This window comes from Rutidosis leptorrhynchoides, chromosome 7, assembly GCF_046630445.1.
Source record: "Rutidosis leptorrhynchoides isolate AG116_Rl617_1_P2 chromosome 7, CSIRO_AGI_Rlap_v1, whole genome shotgun sequence".
Classification (NCBI taxonomy): Eukaryota; Viridiplantae; Streptophyta; class Magnoliopsida; order Asterales; family Asteraceae; genus Rutidosis; species Rutidosis leptorrhynchoides.
In genome coordinates this window covers 364,451,346-364,461,849 of record NC_092339.1, presented here as the reverse complement: position 1 = coordinate 364,461,849, position 10,504 = coordinate 364,451,346, and the positions used below count along the sequence as shown (strand labels likewise).

Here is a 10,504-nt window from a genome sequence, read left to right as displayed (position 1 = left end):
TCAAATCTCCATATTTTAGTCAAAAACTTCCGGATTTTGCCTCCAAATTTTACAGTGAATGTAAATAAGAAAATTTTCGCTGTAGGTGAAAAGATTTTATGGTTCCGTCACTGCATTCAAATACAGTAGTAAACAATACATATAAAAATATATAGCCTCCCTTAAATAGCATGAATATGAAAAAATAATTCCTATTTACTTACCTCATGATTAAAGTTCAAAGTTTTGCCATGATGTATTACGCACCACTTAGTACTTTTCAGAGTCAATTTAAAAAGTCGCCTAATATGATTCCTTCGAAGTTTCATTGATTCATCACCTATCATATATGAAATTACTGTCGGAAAAAATTGGTTAAATGTGTGTATTCACCAATGTTTGGACACAAATAAATATATAATTGAGTGATATATATTAATAAATATTTAGTTGATTGCGTAGCCTCCAACGAGGGCTTTACAACGAACTAAAACTGTGTTCAAAACGGATTAATGGTAAATGAGATATCTAATCTCAAAGTCGTTTAATTAGGTGCAAAATCTGAAAGAAATTATAAGTTTGAAATTTGTCCCATATAGGAAGTGAGATCAAACTGAATGTTATTGTTCCAACTATATATATGAGTTGGTTAAAGAAAAACATACCGAAATTCGTATAAGCATTCTTAAACGATTTGAGTTTCCTCTCAGCCGCAACATGGTCTCTCCGTTCCAATTATCTTTCGGGCAATTGTTCAAGTTCAACAGTACGCTGCTTCGGACCGGTGTATCCTGGAACAGACGAAGAATCTGTTTATGGGATTTGTGTCAAAAAAGTCCGGTTCAACCTTCAAGTACTATCTTTTCATTCTTATTATGATTATTTATTATACATATTTTCTATCTAATTATTACGTTTGTATTAATATGCATAATTATATTCTAGTTTCGTATATATTTTATATACAATTACTTTATTAATTTTCATATGTAAATTAAGTAATAAACAAAATTCAATTCACGCTTGAAAGCCTTTACCAAAATTGGTACTTTGACTTTTGGGATTTAAAGCTATCGACCTGCTACTCATTGAGTATTCGGTAGAAGTGTTTCATAGACATTCAACTCTTACGTGGTGGGTTGTCAAAGACAACACATGTTTAATGTGTCTCAGCCGATCTATACTTTTTGTCAAAATTAAATTCATGTTATTTCGAACTTATCTCTTAATTCAATTAATCAATGGGTAAACAGACACATGATTTTAATATTTAATTATGTGATTTAATCGGAATATTCAGTAATGTTTGTCAAAGTTTTTCTATAATCACCTTATAAATATTTACCTATAAAGTTCGAAATTTTTGTAATGGTTAGGGAGCTCTTAAATCAATATTAATTGTACTTTGCAAAGATCTCTTAACACCGAACTATTGGTTGAGTGGTAAAAAGCCTCAGTTGGTTCTGGGTTCATAGCCTTGAAAAAATAGGTGCTTGTTCAAATCCTGAAGGATTTTCTCTAAGGTTGTGCCTTTGGTATCTTTCACTCTGTGCGGGTCAAACAGTTAACCTAAAGTATACCAGGTACGTTTTGCGTGATGGATGCGAGGAGTTTTTTCCTAACGGGTGTGTGGATGACAAATGAAAAGATTAGATGACAAATGAAAGGATTAGATGAACCCACCCTAGTGGTCCAGTGGTTCACTCCTTTGCACTTGTGCATTGGGATGAGGGTGGGGAGGTCTCAAGTTCGAGTCCCTCCCCCCTGAAAAATATCTGTGAGATTTATTTCCTGAAAGCCGGATTGCTCCGGGGAAGGTTTTACCTACCGGTATTCAGGACCCAGGTCCGTCCGCCTGCCCCTCGGAATGGTTTAAGGTTCGGATCCCTGTAATGCGGTTCGGTTTCCTGCTCAAAAACGCGTGTGTGCGTGGCAAATGAGAGTATTCGATGCCAACAACTTGCCTTTAAAAAAAAAAAAAAAAAAAACTTTGAAAAGATCTCGTATAGTGAATGGAAATTTTCTCTCATTTTCAGTCAAACTTGGTATGCACATTCAAAAAGGAATCACTGGAATCAGATAAGGTATGAAAAGTGCTGAAAAAGTTTACAATGGCAAATTCCTTGGATAATATTGAAAATTGGATATAAAAATGTTCACATGCTTGTTTATTGTAATGATTTTTTGGTGATAAAATGATAGTGTATCATAGTGTATCATATTATAAGAATAAGTAATGTTATGGCAACTCGAATTTCACACAATAAGGGTAGTTGATAAATCACAATTTAATTTTGTCCTTTTCTTTCATTTTATCTTCTTTCTATAAATGATTCAGATTCCGTGTAAACTATATAAAACTAGCTTATAACCCGCGAATTCGCGGGATTACACCAAAAAAACTTTTACAATAAGTCTAAAATATGTAACGGAAGGGCTTATAGCCTAGTGTTGCATTGATAATGCCAATAGAATAGAATATAATATAATATACACAATAAAGTAACATTCAAAACAAACCTAGGAATGTAGTAATCAAGATAGCTTTAGACACAAATGAATCAACCTACATGGTCATGATGGAAGCGTTGGCACAATTTGAATCTTCAGACAGTAGTAACCACATATCATTCATAAGTTCCTTATTTATTCTACAACGAAGGATATAATATACGCACACAAACGACACTTATTAATGCTACTCCATGCGCTTCAAGATTAAAATCTTAAGTGATCACATTCTCCAAATTTACTTTTCCATGGTAGTTTCATTACCTAATTTTCAATTTCAAATCCAGCAACCAAGGCCACTGCCCACTGATAGTTTCCTTGTTCCCTCTCTAACATGCCCTGATAAATACACAAGTGAGTAGAAAAACTTATCTACAAATAATAAATATTGACAGTCTAAAAGAAAATTATATAAAAACCAGTTATCCCATTATGAGCACAATCTTGTTCACAATATAAGCCAAATACATAAATGTGCACTGAAGAGTAAATAGGCACACCTTAAATATGCTTTGCATCAAATACATAAATCAGCTACTTGGCACATACCTTCTAAGCATACAACTTCCAGTTAACCCGGTTCTTGATATTCCCAGAATCATTATATTATAAAAACACTAAATCAGTAATCATAGTTGGCACACTGGTCGTTTATTTGATTTTTCAAAAAATATATGTAATACATAACTATTTCAGCGCAGCAAGATAATGGCAACTTTGACCTATATCCCGACCCGGCCACTTTGCCACCTCTAATGGCATTTTAAAGGATATCGGAGGTTTGTATGGCGTACATGTGCATGTCAAATGCATAATATGTACAAATTCATGATATTTATAAAAATGATAGATTAGTATCGTACAACAACATTAATATAGTCATTTAATAACCGTAATAACTGAAAGCGTCAAAAAGGTGAAATGGGTATAATCCCAATTGGGTATGTTCAAAAAGGTAAAATGGGTATATTCCTAAAGCGTCATTTAATAACGTAATAACCGAAAGAGTCGTTCAATTAGAAATAGCCAAAAGTTGGGGTTTATGGTGTTCATGGTTTTATCGAATTTATTACGAATAATTATTATTGTCAACCATCTGTGACAATTTAAGCCAAAAAAAGTAAATAAAATGTGTCAATAGCTTCCACAACCACGCTTGAAATAAGATACAAGCCATAAGTTAAAAAAGCAGAAAATTTGCAAAGGATTTCATGTTAGAAGTAAAAACGTACAGCTTAAAAGATAATTACACATGTTTAAGCAACTTACTAAACCGGTTCAGTATTCTGAACGGGTTGAGTATTCTTGCAAGCGTATCCCATCATCTTTATTGTTCGATAAATGATCAACAATTGTACTGGGTCGACATTTGGTTCTAGCATTGCGCCTTTATACCTGACCTATACATTGAAACTGGTTTCAAAAACACCTGTTTTATCCTTATAACGCGACCCGCGCAATTTCCCATCCTCCAAAGCAATAGGTTTACAGTTGTTAAATGCCTGCAAAAAAGTAAAAGAAGGAAGTAAAATGGTCTATCCTTGGTAACACCTATTTTATCCTTGTTACTTATAATGTTCTTAATTTTTATGTTTTTTGTCCTGTTCTATCCACACGTTTTTTATCTGCTTCCTTATCACATACTTATTTTAAAGTAGCAATTCATGCTTCACAGCTACTTTAGTTAGTTCTACCAATATCAACCCATTCTTTGATTTGATATTGTGCCATAAAATGTAAAATAATTAATAAAAAGGAAAAGAATACGTTGACTAAAAATGATACAACATATTGTGCTCAGTTAACTTCTTTTTTTTTTTTTTTATCAATTAACAATATTACATAGGTTTGGTCAATAATATATGTGGTCTTCACAGCTTTTATCACACCAACGGAAAGGGAGAGTAATTAAGCAAATTACCATAAGTGAGCAATTCTGTGGCCCATTACCAACTCCAGCCAATTTTAAGAGAGTGGAAGTCTGATGTTAAAAGGGATATTTCCATTACTCATTGTTACATGCATAATAATTAAGGACAGTGTAAGCATTTGCAATTCCAATTCTAGAACACTATATATGTAAAATAGTTCCACGATAGATTCAACTTAACATATGCTTTTAAACCTTATCATCATCAAACTATAGTACATAATATAACAACTCACACATGGATCATTTTTAGAGTAACAAAGTGAATTACCTTGAAGAGGACCCTGAATGTTTGAATGTGTGCGAACAAAGTCTCCCGTCATACGATTTAAAGTGAAAGCATTATGGCACCGGAACCGACACTTGTGCACAGTATGCTACTCTTTTGAATAAAGAACATAGATTTGTGAATCCAGCTTACTGCCTCTGGCTCTGTGCATTAAACTCGGCAACACATATAAGTAATATAAATATTAAATCTACCAATTCCTAAAATAATTTGAATTCGTGAAAAGCATAAAGCCCTAAATAGACAACAAAATTAATTGAATCTACAATCAATTTATGAATTTAAAAAAACTCCTCAAATCTCTTCGTATGATTCATAATATGAATTAAGATTAAAGAAATGAATTAAGAGATCTTTAGATCCCATGAAATATAAACGTACCCACTTGAAATTCATCTACAATTAGAATTAAAAACGATTCTTTGAATCAGGAAATTCGATATTAAAGATCGTATAAACCATGCTTGTAGGATTCTTGAAATTGGAAGATTCAAAGCTCTATATGAAGATATCGCTTCCCGATTCCTCTCATCAAAATTGAAAGAGTGTTCCGTTTTTTAGGAAGTAACCTACCCCGTATTTTCATCATGCACGGTTGATTTGGAGGGTAGTTTAGTAAACAAATAAAAGAAAGGGAGGAGAGAGACAAATGTTGAGTGATCTTTGAAATCAATGGTTGTTATTGTAAGATGATATTTAATCTAATGGTTGATTGTGTGCTATCTAAGCCTTTTGAATACATGATTAGCTAAAGTTAGCTTTGTTATTATATATAAGGTAGAATGTAGATAATGTAACACAGAGTAATTCATAACTGAAAATACCCAATTTAACTCTCTCTCTCTCTCTATCTTTTTATCTACATAAATCCCATACATAAATCAAACACGTGTCGGCTCCTTATTCAACCTCACAAATTACCTTTTTCTCAGAATTTTGAATTAAAAAATTGATTAATTTTGTAACATTGACGCGTGTCCTTCTAACTTACAGACTAATACGCACGCTCTATTCAGTTTAGGGTTTCAAAATTTAAAATCCACAATTCTCGGTTGATTATATCAAACCTCTTTCAGATTTAATCATGAACTAACAATTAGTTTCTAGCGTTTCATCCTTTCAAAATCCATTCCATAAAAACACCCACACATTCAAGTAAATCGATCAATGAATCAGTTTGCTAGCCTTGGAAAAATAAATCGAAGCAGAAGCGGCATTCTTGCTTAATAACGGTACTCAGATCTTCCATTTTTTAATAACGATTCCTGTCTTATTTGTCAATGATCTCAAACAAGCAACAATTGTGCTTACATCTGTGTTTTTAGGATTCTGCGGTACCGAGGTATCCATAATGGCTAGATTCCAACCGATTGCAAGACGAGTATGATTTAAAGGTGCTTTTTTAATTAGTCGATTGTAGTGCTTATTGTTTCACTTGATTTTTTCAAAGTGTTCAGCTGTTTTTTTTTTTTTTTTTTTTTTTTTTTTTTTTTTTTGCGTTTGGTTATTTACATTCGTAAGGTCGACACATTCCTAAGCTATACATAAATGTATGTTTTTGATGGATGCACACCATGTGTTATATGAAATGTCATTGTTAAATTTATGTTTTTTTAGTTGAAATTGCATATTCGATTTTGGTTTACCTAAGAAGAGAGTATAAAGTTTTAAAGGCAGATCAATTTTTTCTAACAATAACTGATAAAAGGCCATATGGGTTTCATGACTTGGCATCTCTATTTCTTGTAAGCTCTGCAAACCACTATTCATCGCTTAAATGATATTGTTTTTCAGCTTCTCTGATCTAATTACAATAAAGTACGTGAAAACGAATGTTGATTGTTGTTCGCTTTCTCTAATATATGAATCATTTTTTTCTATATAGTTGATGGTGAATGGTAATGGTAATAATTAAGTGTTTATAGATGTAGATATAATTTAGGTGCATAACATGTAACACAACCATGACTGTCGTTACAAATTTGATGATATTCTGTTATATATTTGAATTGTATGCAGTTATATGTTTCTCATTATCTTGTGTCATGTGTCAGTAATTTGTTGAATTCTAATTAAGAACATTCTAAATTAATCTGTAATGCTAGCAGCCTATGTTTTTGGATGTTAACAGAATAAGTTATACTTATTACAGTAGAGTGATTTCTACTTATTATTGATGTAGTTGTTCTTGCAGTTGAGCATTCGCCCGTGATGTTTATCAAATGCTTCATTCTCATTCTCATAATATGGAATTGATTACCAAAGATTTTGCTGTAAGATACAATTATAATCTGTCACGTCTTTGGTCTCCAATGTTTGCCTATCTCTATAATATTAGTGAACATGTCGGTTTGCGGGTGGATCATCCATTTATAATTATGTATATATAAAAGATGAGTAGGGAGTATAAGTATAATATATCTTTTTGTTTACTTTGTTTCTATACTAATATACCATCTGTTATGCAGTGTATAATGTATGCAAATAGATAAATGAAATGGGCAATGGTGGATTGGCACTTTTCGATTGACCATTACGTTATACATAGCCTGCATAGTAGGTTATTTGACTTATTAGGTTCTCATGGTTTAAACTATTGATTTCTTTACTTTAGTTTATGATCATTTTTTTTATAATATATCATTTTGTTTAGTTAGTTTATAGCACTAATGTCAAGCACTCTCTATCAGCATATCAACAAAGTATTGAAGTTCAATGCTCCTACCTCTATCTTATTCTTATAGCACTCTTGAGGTATGTAAAATTTATTGTACTATTAAGTTTGAGTTATTGTTCTTGCGAACCCATTTATAATTTGAATTTAAATTTTTTTAAACATTTTATTTGATGTTTATTTGGTATTTTGTAGCTTATTATGGTGGTATTTTTAGATCGTACCAAAAGATTAATGAATACACTGTTGGTGGCAAATTGGGTGGGTTTGCGATAGGTGAAGTTGCCTTACATCGAGTATGGATAGTATTTTCGGCTGGATTTAACACTTCGTGTAGAGGCAAGCCCCCTCCGAAAACAGAAGACTCTGAATAAAGTTTGGGAAACACTTTATGTTGTATGCCAATTTAGGTAGTTATTGTGTTTCTAAACAATGTTTAACACAACTATAAAATAGTAGGTTTGACTTTATCGGGTCAAAATGGCTTAATTATCAGGTATGATAATGGCTCGTATTAGTTATATTCTATGTTTAGTAATTAGTTATATTTATGACTTTGTCATTGGTTTTACCGGTCATGAATTTTATTGTTTCATGCCTTTTATTCTGCCTATTAGTTATATTCTATGTATTTGTCATGTTTGGAAAACCTAATTTTCCATCTCTTAAGTCCATATTGTACAACATTTTATGTCGGCCTTTGTTAAGTTATAAATGTTACTTCTCTTTTGTCATAGGTGAGCATGTTATGGTCATTCCCTTTTCGAGACACTTCTTGCGTTGGTGTTCCGTCGTAGTGTTAGTCGCAAGGTAGCATCACTGAATGTTGGGCAGGAGGTTTTTGGTCTGTCGTAGTGTTTGTGGTGCACTATATTTGTCCCTGGTAATTGGTGCTGGTGCTTGCTTATTTTCCATTTATTTACAGCAGGTGATGGGTATTTTTTAAAGCTGTTTACTGTTTGGTTGACTAGCAGAAGTCAATGGGTCAAAAGCTTAAGGTATATCTATAACAGTGAAGATTATAACTTGTGGGATTTTATAGTGGGTGATGTGCTTGTGTGGTCAGGTACACAATATATGGAAGATGGTTGTTGGCTTTGTAAAGATCTAGACAATGTGATTTCAATGGTATATCTGACATGTGATCTTATTAGAAACTGAATGATAGGATTTGGTATATGTTTATTCATTTATGTAATTCGTTTTTTGATTATTGGGATTGTGATGTGCTTTAATCCCCTTTTTGTTTTTGGTTAGGGCTTTAGGCTTTAGCCTTTCTTTCTGTCTTTGTATTATTGTGTCATTGTATATGTGTTTTGCTGTTCACTAAAAACACTCCTCGGGTATACCCGTTGTAGTTGTACCTTTTAGTTTGTATGTTTAATGGATTTTTCCAAGGCACTGTCCCCTTATGAAAAAAGAAAAAAAAAAAATCACATTATGGGTTGCAATATTTGTAGAACTTATAATATGACTTTTAGTTGTAATAGTTAGAAGTAGAACCATTTAAAATTTGGGTAAATTGTAATGCTATGGGCTTTGAGTTTTCTACACTTTACTCACGCTGTCGTGTTACATGATAGAACGTAGTGATTGCGAAACCTTGTGACATTGGTATGTAAGGCTGTTAATTATGTCTTTTTGTTGATTTGGTACTATTTGTGGTTGATTGTAACTATAGATGGGCAAAAAAACCGGATCCAGATCCGATCCGGTGACCCGATCCGGAACCGGATCCAAGCAAAACCGGACACAGCAAAAACCGGATCCGGATCCGAGATCCGATCCGGTTCCACCCGGATCCAGTTTTTCAAGAAAACCGGATTTTTTCAGGATATAAACCGGATTTTATCCGATCCGGTTTGGATCCGGATCCGATCCGGTTTTCAAAAAACTAGCCTTTTTTTTTTTTTTTTTTTTTTTTTTTTTTTTTTTTGCAGTTTCAGCCTTTTTTTGCAGTTTTTTGAGTTTTTTTTTTTTTACCATTTTAACCCCACAAAGTCCATTATAAATACATGGTAATGCCTTGGTTGAAAATGCACCAACAAACATTCTCATATTTATTTCTAAATCACTAAATATTCTCTAATCTCTAGTCTAATTATCCCATAATGGATAATTCACAAGCTTCCGTTTCCGGTTCCGCTTCCGTTGGAACATCTTCACAAGGCTACACTACGGCCGATATTGATTACAAAAAAGAAACAAAGCGAAAAGGGGACGTTTGGTCCAAATTCGAGTTGTGTGTAATGAAGGATGGTGCGGAAAAAGCTCGTTGTACACAATGTATGAAGTTCATGGGTGTTTCGGGTAATACAACGTTAAGAAAACATCTTGACAAAAGTTGTAGTGCAAGGCAAGACCCGATACAACAAACAATGCGGGCCGATGGTTCGATTTTTGAATACGATGCCGAAGCTCTTCGGCAAGATTTGTCAAGGTTTGTCATTCAACAAGCGCTTCCTTTCAACCACTTCGACAATCCAAGGCTTACGGAGCTAATTCGGAATCGACTACAACCGCGATATAGCAATGTAAGTCGTTCTACCTTAAGACGTGACGCCTTTAAATTATGGAAAAAAGCTAAAACTGAAATAATTGAAGGTTTTCGAACATATAAACATAGGGTTTCTATAACTTGTGATGTTTGGAGCGCACCACATGGAACGGCAAATTCTTATTTAGCCGTTACCGCTCATTGGTTTAATCCCGATTCGTGGCTTTTAATGAAACGTGTTATCGATTTTAAAATATTTGGTTATCCACATAACGGTAATAATATAAAAAAAGCGTTACAAGACACTTTAGAAGAATATAATTTAATCGATAAAGTTTTTACAATTTCGCTAGATAATGCATCTAATAATGATGCGGCCATGAGTGAGTTAAAAATTGCACTTAGACCGATTTTAAATGGTGCATTTATTCATACACGTTGTGTTGCTCATATTATAAACTTGGGAGTTCAAGATTGTTTAACTTTTTGTTCTTCATTAAAAGAAAAATTTAGAAGATTATTAGTAACGATTTATCGTACGAGCAACGCACGACATCATAACTATAAGGCTTTTGTTAAAGATTGTCATGGCACTTGGTTAGGTCTTTATTTTGATAATAATAC

General features: G+C 33.1%; 2 long non-coding RNA genes across 3 annotated transcripts; one reads left to right on the top strand and one right to left on the bottom strand.

Moving 5' to 3' along the window:
* Nucleotides 1-2,419: 2,419 nt before the first annotated feature.
* LOC139858101 (uncharacterized) lies at nucleotides 2,420-5,274 on the bottom strand. Its single transcript, XR_011762809.1, has 3 exons — nucleotides 5,091-5,274; nucleotides 4,692-4,852; nucleotides 2,420-3,992 (listed from the first exon to the last, which is right to left on the bottom strand). It is a non-coding gene; the product is annotated as an uncharacterized lncRNA (long non-coding RNA).
* A 476-nt stretch (nucleotides 5,275-5,750) lies between these two features.
* On the top strand, nucleotides 5,751-8,697 carry LOC139858288 (uncharacterized). Of its 2 annotated transcripts, XR_011762886.1 has the most exons (5): nucleotides 5,751-5,941; nucleotides 6,035-6,103; nucleotides 6,904-7,463; nucleotides 7,579-7,793; nucleotides 8,121-8,697. It is a non-coding gene; the product is annotated as an uncharacterized lncRNA (long non-coding RNA). The 2 variants fall into 2 exon arrangements; XR_011762885.1 differs by having other exon boundaries at nucleotides 6,904-7,793.
* The last annotated feature ends 1,807 nt before the right edge of the window (nucleotides 8,698-10,504 follow it).